Source organism: Rhinatrema bivittatum, unplaced genomic scaffold, assembly GCF_901001135.1.
Source record: "Rhinatrema bivittatum unplaced genomic scaffold, aRhiBiv1.1, whole genome shotgun sequence".
Taxonomy (NCBI): domain Eukaryota; kingdom Metazoa; phylum Chordata; class Amphibia; order Gymnophiona; family Rhinatrematidae; genus Rhinatrema; species Rhinatrema bivittatum.
The window spans coordinates 15,678-24,057 of NW_021820328.1; the positions used below are offsets into that span (position 1 = coordinate 15,678).

The 8,380-nt window shown below is 46.7% G+C and overlaps 12 non-coding genes across 12 annotated transcripts; all 12 read left to right on the forward strand.

Annotated features, from left to right (window-relative positions):
- Nucleotides 1–409: 409 nt before the first annotated feature.
- On the forward strand, nucleotides 410–481 carry TRNAQ-UUG. Its single transcript has one exon. It is a non-coding gene; the product is annotated as a tRNA-Gln (tRNA).
- A 681-nt stretch (nucleotides 482–1,162) lies between these two features.
- On the forward strand, nucleotides 1,163–1,235 carry TRNAF-GAA. Its single transcript has one exon. It is a non-coding gene; the product is annotated as a tRNA-Phe (tRNA).
- A 241-nt stretch (nucleotides 1,236–1,476) lies between these two features.
- On the forward strand, nucleotides 1,477–1,548 carry TRNAQ-CUG. The gene has a single exon. It is a non-coding gene; the product is annotated as a tRNA-Gln (tRNA).
- A 589-nt stretch (nucleotides 1,549–2,137) lies between these two features.
- Nucleotides 2,138–2,209, forward strand: TRNAQ-UUG. Its single transcript has one exon. It is a non-coding gene; the product is annotated as a tRNA-Gln (tRNA).
- Nucleotides 2,210–2,892: 683 nt separating this feature from the next.
- Nucleotides 2,893–2,965, forward strand: TRNAF-GAA. The gene has a single exon. It is a non-coding gene; the product is annotated as a tRNA-Phe (tRNA).
- Nucleotides 2,966–3,209: 244 nt separating this feature from the next.
- On the forward strand, nucleotides 3,210–3,281 carry TRNAQ-CUG. Its single transcript has one exon. It is a non-coding gene; the product is annotated as a tRNA-Gln (tRNA).
- A 585-nt stretch (nucleotides 3,282–3,866) lies between these two features.
- On the forward strand, nucleotides 3,867–3,938 carry TRNAQ-UUG. The gene has a single exon. It is a non-coding gene; the product is annotated as a tRNA-Gln (tRNA).
- Nucleotides 3,939–4,617: 679 nt separating this feature from the next.
- Nucleotides 4,618–4,690, forward strand: TRNAF-GAA. The gene has a single exon. It is a non-coding gene; the product is annotated as a tRNA-Phe (tRNA).
- A 244-nt stretch (nucleotides 4,691–4,934) lies between these two features.
- On the forward strand, nucleotides 4,935–5,006 carry TRNAQ-CUG. Its single transcript has one exon. It is a non-coding gene; the product is annotated as a tRNA-Gln (tRNA).
- A 587-nt stretch (nucleotides 5,007–5,593) lies between these two features.
- On the forward strand, nucleotides 5,594–5,665 carry TRNAQ-UUG. The gene has a single exon. It is a non-coding gene; the product is annotated as a tRNA-Gln (tRNA).
- A 679-nt stretch (nucleotides 5,666–6,344) lies between these two features.
- Nucleotides 6,345–6,417, forward strand: TRNAF-GAA. Its single transcript has one exon. It is a non-coding gene; the product is annotated as a tRNA-Phe (tRNA).
- Nucleotides 6,418–7,317: 900 nt separating this feature from the next.
- Nucleotides 7,318–7,389, forward strand: TRNAQ-UUG. Its single transcript has one exon. It is a non-coding gene; the product is annotated as a tRNA-Gln (tRNA).
- The last annotated feature ends 991 nt before the right edge of the window (nucleotides 7,390–8,380 follow it).

The following is an 8,380-nucleotide window of genomic DNA, read 5'->3' on the forward strand; positions in this document are numbered from 1 at the left end:
TGTTTGGGTACTTGTGACTTGGATTGGCAATTATCGGAAACAGGATACTGGGCTTTGATGGACCCTTGGCCTGACTCAGTATGGCATATCTTATGTCCTTATGGTACCTACAAGACATGAGAGCGCTAATCATCTTAAGAGGAGGTGCCCATGTCGTGGTTCCACGGTATAATGGCAATCCGAGTCAAATCTCACAGAAACCTGTTGCCTTTCCGCTCCTTCATGCCAACAAATCCTCTTGCTGGCTTCCCTTGTCCAGACTTCCATACTGAAGAAGAGTAGGAAGCTTAGGGAATAGCTGCAAAATGAGATTGCAGTTGCCTGGTGCCTTTAAGAAAGGAGGGCTAATTGTTTTGAAAGGGCGGAAAGTGAGAGGTGGGGGGCAGGCGGGCAGCAGGGCACATGTGGTGGTTCCATGGTGTAATGGTTAGCACTCTGGTCTTTGAATCCAGGAATCTGAGTTCAAATCTCAGTGGAGCCTGCTTTATGAGGAGAGCTGCATTTTGAAAGGCCCAAATCTGTGCAATCAGGTATGTACCTGGCTAAAACAGCCTGACAGAAATCTGTCCCTCCATTCCTCAGGATGTGTAGCTATGCTCATCTAGAATAGCAGCAGCAAAAAGGGTTGGGGACAGCTCTGAAGAGGAAATACAGGAGGTGGCATTTTGCCTCATTCAGCCACTCAGAGTAAAAGGAGGTTGTGGTAGTTTTCAAAGAGAAGATTACATGGGTAGTTTCCACTTTGGAAAATTAGCTACAAGGTCTAAGGGCCACAAACTTAGCCAGGGGTCTTGCACCAGCTGGCGCGCGCGCCTTTCGGTCCCACTGGTGAAAGGATCCTGAGGTGGCCATCATTGAGTGGATGACAGAATTTCTGTTTTGGAATTCAGAAGCATGTCTTAAACTATCCCTTTGCTTTGATGCTAGAAAGCTGTTCATTACAACCTTAATGTATGTAAGTAAGAGGAAGCTACGTTTCTTCAGGATAATTACCTCCTACGTAGCTTGCGTGAGGGGATGGAGAAGGTTTGAAAGAGGAATGGATGTTGTTCTTAAATGGCGTTCTCTGCAAGAGAAAGGGGGGAGGCAGGCGTAGAGAGAGAGTGGAGCAGTGCGTTGCACGCGGACGGACCGGCGCCTCTCCCACGCCTTCCCCAAAGCAGCCGAGATAGCTCAGTTGGGAGAGCGTTAGACTGAAGATCTAAAGGTCCCTGGTTCAATCCCGGGTCTCGGCATAACTTTTCATAGTTCACCTAGGATGATGACGCCTTTGGTCTTCGTCCTTAGTAAGAAAAGACTGAGAGATTAGTTAAGAAATCCTTTTTCAGGCTAGGGGTGTATTCAGCAAATGCTTTAGAGTAAGGCAGGTGTTGATTGGCATGCTAGAAGTGTAAATAACCGTAAGAGCAACTTGTTTGTAGCTAGCCCTTACGTAACATGCACCACGGCACTATTCAAGGAAGCAGGCAAGAGAGTGGTTCCATGGTGTAATGGCTAGCACTCTGGACTCTGAATCCAGCGATCCGAGTTCAAATCTCGGTGGAACCTGTTGCTTTTTCTCTCCTCGATGCCCAGAAATCCTTCTGCTGACATTCCTTGTCCAGCATTCCCTGCTGAAGAATAGCAGAAAGCTTAGGGAATAGTAGTAAAATGAGATTGCAGATGCGTGGAGAAGTCCAAAGTTAGCCACTGCTTCTTGACGGCATTAGTAGCATGGGATCTATTTCATGTTTGGGTACTTGTGACTTGGATTGGCAATTATCGGAAACAGGATACTGGGCTTTGATGGACCCTTGGCCTGACTCAGTATGGCATATCTTATGTCCTTATGGTACCTACAAGACATGAGAGCGCTAATCATCTTAAGAGGAGGTGCCCATGTCGTGGTTCCACGGTACAATGGCAATCCGAGTCAAATCTCACAGAAACCTGTTGCCTTTCCGCTCCTTCATGCCAACAAATCCTCTTGCTGGCTTCCCTTGTCCAGACTTCCATACTGAAGAAGAGTAGGAAGCTTAGGGAATAGCTGCAAAATGAGATTGCAGTTGCCTGGTGCCTTTAAGAAAGGAGGGCTAATTGTTTTGAAAGGGCGGAAAGTGAGAGGTGGGTGGGCAGGCGGCAGCAGGGCACATGTGGTGGTTCCATGGTGTAATGGTTAGCACTCTGGTCTTTGAATCCAGGAATCTGAGTTCAAATCTCAGTGGAGCCTGCTTTATGAGGAGAGCTGCATTTTGAAAGGCCCAAATCTGTGCAATCAGGTATGTACCTGGCTAAAACAGCCTGACAGAAATCTGTCCCTCCATTCCTCAGGATGTGTAGCTGTGCTCATCTAGAATAGCAGCAGCAAAAAGGGTTGGGGAGACAGCTCTGAAGAGGAAATACAGGAGGTGGCATTTTGCCTCATTCAGCCACTCAGAGTAAAAGGAGGTTGTGGTAGTTTTCAAAGAGAAGATTACATGGGTAGTTTCCACTTTGGAAAATTAGCTACAAGGTCTAAGGGCCACAAACTTAGCCAGGGGTCTTGCACCAGCTGGCGCGCGCGCCTTTCGGTCCCACTGGTGAAAGGATCCTGAGGTGGCCATCATTGAGTGGATGACAGAATTTCTGTTTTGGAATTCAGAAGCATGTCTTAAACTATCCCTTTGCTTTGATGCTAGAAAGCTGTTCATTACAACCTTAATGTATGTAAGTAAGAGGAAGCTACGTTTCTTCAGGATAATTACCTCCTACGTAGCTTGCGTGAGGGGATGGAGAAGGTTTGAAAGAGGAATGGATGTTGTTCTTAAATGGCGTTCTCTGCAAGAGAAAGGGGGGAGGCAGGCGTAGAGAGAGAGTGGAGCAGTGCGTTGCACGCGGACGGACCGGCGCCTCTCCCACGCCTTCCCCAAAGCAGCCGAGATAGCTCAGTTGGGAGAGCGTTAGACTGAAGATCTAAAGGTCCCTGGTTCAATCCCGGGTCTCGGCATAACTTTTCATAGTTCACCTAGGATGATGATGACGCCTTTGGTCTTCGTCCTTAGTAAGAAAAGACTGAGAGATTAGTTAAGAAATCCTTTTTCAGGCTAGGGGTGTATTCAGCAAATGCTTTAGAGTAAGGCAGGTGTTGATTGGCATGCTAGAAGTGTAAATAACCGTAAGAGCAACTTGTTTGTAGCTAGCCCTTACGTAACATGCACCACGGCACTATTCAAGGAAGCAGGCAAGAGAGTGGTTCCATGGTGTAATGGCTAGCACTCTGGACTCTGAATCCAGCGATCCGAGTTCAAATCTCGGTGGAACCTGTTGCTTTTTCTCTCCTCGATGCCCAGAAATCCTTCTGCTGACATTCCTTGTCCAGCATTCCCTGCTGAAGAATAGCAGAAAGCTTAGGGAATAGTAGTAAAATGAGATTGCAGATGCGTGGAGAAGTCCAAAATTAGCCACTGCTTCTTGACGGCATTAGTAGCATGGGATCTATTTCATGTTTGGGTACTTGTGACTTGGATTGGCAATTATCGGAAACAGGATACTGGGCTTTGATGGACCCTTGGCCTGACTCAGTATGGCATATCTTATGTCCTTATGGTACCTACAAGACATGAGAGCGCTAATCATCTTAAGAGGAGGTGCCCATGTCGTGGTTCCACGGTATAATGGCAATCCGAGTCAAATCTCACAGAAACCTGTTGCCTTTCCGCTCCTTCATGCCAACAAATCCTCTTGCTGGCTTCCCTTGTCCAGACTTCCATACTGAAGAAGAGTAGGAAGCTTAGGGAATAGCTGCAAAATGAGATTGCAGTTGCCTGGTGCCTTTAAGAAAGGAGGGCTAATTGTTTTGAAAGGGCGGAAAGTGAGAGGTGGGCAGGCGGCAGCAGGGCACATGTGGTGGTTCCATGGTGTAATGGTTAGCACTCTGGTCTTTGAATCCAGGAATCTGAGTTCAAATCTCAGTGGAGCCTGCTTTATGAGGAGAGCTGCATTTTGAAAGGCCCAAATCTGTGCAATCAGGTATGTACCTGGCTAAAACAGCCTGACAGAAATCTGTCCCTCCATTCCTCAGGATGTGTAGCTATGCTCATCTAGAATAGCAGCAGCAAAAAGGGTTGGGGACAGCTCTGAAGAGGAAATACAGGAGGTGGCATTTTGCCTCATTCAGCCACTCAGAGTAAAAGGAGGTTGTGGTAGTTTTCAAAGAGAAGATTACATGGGTAGTTTCCACTTTGGAAAATTAGCTACAAGGTCTAAGGGCCACAAACTTAGCCAGGGGTCTTGCACCAGCTGGCGCGCGCCTTTCGGTCCCACTGGTGAAAGGATCCTGAGGTGGCCATCATTGAGTGGATGACAGAATTTCTGTTTTGGAATTCAGAAGCATGTCTTAAACTATCCCTTTGCTTTGATGCTAGAAAGCTGTTCATTACAACCTTAATGTATGTAAGTAAGAGGAAGCTACGTTTCTTCAGGATAATTACCTCCTACGTAGCTTGCGTGAGGGGATGGAGAAGGTTTGAAAGAGGAATGGATGTTGTTCTTAAATGGCGTTCTCTGCAAGAGAAAGGGGGGAGGCAGGCGTAGAGAGAGAGTGGAGCAGTGCGTTGCACGCGGACGGACGGGCGCCTCTCCCACGCCTTCCCCAAAGCAGCCGAGATAGCTCAGTTGGGAGAGCGTTAGACTGAAGATCTAAAGGTCCCTGGTTCAATCCCGGGTCTCGGCATAACTTTTCATAGTTCACCTAGGATGATGATGACGCCTTTGGTCTTCGTCCTTAGTAAGAAAAGACTGAGAGATTAGTTAAGAAATCCTTTTTCAGGCTAGGGGTGTATTCAGCAAATGCTTTAGAGTAAGGCAGGTGTTGATTGGCATGCTAGAAGTGTAAATAACCGTAAGAGCAACTTGTTTGTAGCTAGCCCTTACGTAACATGCACCACGGCACTATTCAAGGAAGCAGGCAAGAGAGTGGTTCCATGGTGTAATGGCTAGCACTCTGGACTCTGAATCCAGCGATCCGAGTTCAAATCTCGGTGGAACCTGTTGCTTTTTCTCTCCTCGATGCCCAGAAATCCTTCTGCTGACATTCCTTGTCCAGCATTCCATGCTGAAGAATAGCAGAAAGCTTAGGGAATAGTAGTAAAATGAGATTGCAGATGCGTGGAGAAGTCCAAAATTAGCCACTGCTTCTTGACGGCATTAGTAGCATGGGATCTATTTCATGTTTGGGTACTTGTGACTTGGATTGGCAATTATCGGAAACAGGATACTGGGCTTTGATGGACCCTTGGCCTGACTCAGTATGGCATATCTTATGTCCTTATGGTACCTACAAGACATGAGAGCGCTAATCATCTTAAGAGGAGGTGCCCATGTCGTGGTTCCACGGTACAATGGCAATCCGAGTCAAATCTCACAGAAACCTGTTGCCTTTCCGCTCCTTCATGCCAACAAATCCTCTTGCTGGCTTCCCTTGTCCAGACTTCCATACTGAAGAAGAGTAGGAAGCTTAGGGAATAGCTGCAAAATGAGATTGCAGTTGCCTGGTGCCTTTAAGAAAGGAGGGCTAATTGTTTTGAAAGGGCGGAAAGTGAGAGGTGGGGGCAGGCGGCAGCAGGGCACATGTGGTGGTTCCATGGTGTAATGGTTAGCACTCTGGTCTTTGAATCCAGGAATCTGAGTTCAAATCTCAGTGGAGCCTGCTTTATGAGGAGAGCTGCATTTTGAAAGGCCCAAATCTGTGCAATCAGGTATGTACCTGGCTAAAACAGCCTGACAGAAATCTGTCCCTCCATTCCTCAGGATGTGTAGCTATGCTCATCTAGAATAGCAGCAGCAAAAAGGGTTGGGGACAGCTCTGAAGAGGAAATACAGGAGGTGGCATTTTGCCTCATTCAGCCACTCAGAGTAAAAGGAGGTTGTGGTAGTTTTCAAAGAGAAGATTACATGGGTAGTTTCCACTTTGGAAAATTAGCTACAAGGTCTAAGGGCCACAAACTTAGCCAGGGGTCTTGCACCAGCTGGCGCGCGCCTTTCGGTCCCACTGGTGAAAGGATCCTGAGGTGGCCATCATTGAGTGGATGACAGAATTTCTGTTTTGGAATTCAGAAGCATGTCTTAAACTATCCCTTTGCTTTGATGCTAGAAAGCTGTTCATTACAACCTTAATGTATGTAAGTAAGAGGAAGCTACGTTTCTTCAGGATAATTACCTCCTACGTAGCTTGCGTGAGGGGATGGAGAAGGTTTGAAAGAGGAATGGATGTTGTTCTTAAATGGCGTTCTCTGCAAGAGAAAGGGGGGAGGCAGGCGTAGAGAGAGAGTGGAGCAGTGCGTTGCACGCGGACGGACGGGCGCCTCTCCCACGCCTTCCCCAAAGCAGCCGAGATAGCTCAGTTGGGAGAGCGTTAGACTGAAGATCTAAAGGTCCCTGGTTCAATCCCGGGTCTCGGCATAACTTTTCATAGTTCACCTAGGATGATGATGACGCCTTTGGTCTTCGTCCTTAGTAAGAAAAGACTGAGAGATTAGTTAAGAAATCCTTTTTCAGGCTAGGGGTGTATTCAGCAAATGCTTTAGAGTAAGGCAGGTGTTGATTGGCATGCTAGAAGTGTAAATAACCGTAAGAGCAACTTGTTTGTAGCTAGCCCTTACGTAACATGCACCACGGCACTATTCAAGGAAGCAGGCAAGAGAGTGGTTCCATGGTGTAATGGCTAGCACTCTGGACTCTGAATCCAGCGATCCGAGTGGAACCTGTTGCTTTTTCTCTCCTCGATGCCCAGAAATCCTTCTGCTGACATTCCTTGTCCAGCATTCCATGCTGAAGAATAGCAGAAAGCTTAGGGAATAGTAGTAAAATGAGATTGCAGATGCGTGGAGAAGTCCAAAATTAGCCACTGCTTCTTGACGGCATTAGTAGCATGGGATCTATTTCATGTTTGGGTACTTGTGACTTGGATTGGCAATTATCGGAAACAGGATACTGGGCTTTGATGGACCCTTGGCCTGACTCAGTATGGCATATCTTATGTCCTTATGGTACCTACAAGACATGAGAGCGCTAATCATCTTAAGAGGAGGTGCCCATGTCGTGGTTCCACGGTATAATGGCAATCCGAGTCAAATCTCACAGAAACCTGTTGCCTTTCCGCTCCTTCATGCCAACAAATCCTCTTGCTGGCTTCCCTTGTCCAGACTTCCATACTGAAGAAGAGTAGGAAGCTTAAGGAATAGCTGCAAAATGAGATTGCAGTTGCCTGGTGCCTTTAAGAAAGGAGGGCTAATTGTTTTGAAAGGGCGGAAAGCGAGAGGTGGGGGTGGGGTGGGCAGGCTGCAGCAGGGCACATGTGGTGGTTCCATGGTGTAATGGTTAGCACTCTGGTCTTTGAATCCAGGAATCTGAGTTCAAATCTCAGTGGAGCCTGCTTTATGAGGAGAGCTGCATTTTGAAAGGCCCAAATCTGTGCAATCAGGTATGTACCTGGCTAAAACAGCCTGACAGAAATCTGTCCCTCCATTCCTCAGGATGTGTAGCTATGCTCATCTAGAATAGCAGCAGCAAAAAGGGTTGGGGACAGCTCTGAAGAGGAAATACAGGAGGTGGCATTTTGCCTCATTCAGCCACTCAGAGTAAAAGGAGGTTGTGGTAGTTTTCAAAGAGAAGATTACATGGGTAGTTTCCACTTTGGAAAATTAGCTACAAGGTCTAAGGGCCACAAACTTAGCCAGGGGTCTTGCACCAGCTGGCGCGCGCCTTTCGGTCCCACTGGTGAAAGGATCCTGAGGTGGCCATCATTGAGTGGATGACAGAATTTCTGTTTTGGAATTCAGAAGCATGTCTTAAACTATCCCTTTGCTTTGATGCTAGAAAGCTGTTCATTACAACCTTAATGTATGTAAGTAAGAGGAAGCTACGTTTCTTCAGGATAATTACCTCCTACGTAGCTTGCGTGAGGGGATGGAGAAGGTTTGAAAGAGGAATGGATGTTGTTCTTAAATGGCGTTCTCTGCAAGAGAAAGGGGGGAGGCAGGCGTAGAGAGAGAGTGGAGCAGTGCGTTGCACACGGACGGACCAGCCCCTCTCCCACGCCTTCCCCAAAGCAGCTTGAGTTTGGATGTGGGCATATTAATGTGGTTTAGTGGATGTGGATGGAAGGTTATGTGAATGGGGGAGATATGAATGGGGGGTTAACAGAAAAGGGCGGTTAAGTGCACTTAGGGTATTTTGATATTGATTGGTATTATTTTACATTGTACTTTAGCTTATAACTTGCAGTTTATTGATATTGTCATATGTCATCATATGTTTTGTGCACTTTGCTGAATAAAAATTATTTAAAAAAAAGAAAAAGTAGATAACAGATATCTGACACTGTACTGATTAACTCTCTTTTCTGCACTGTTTAGCAAATGAT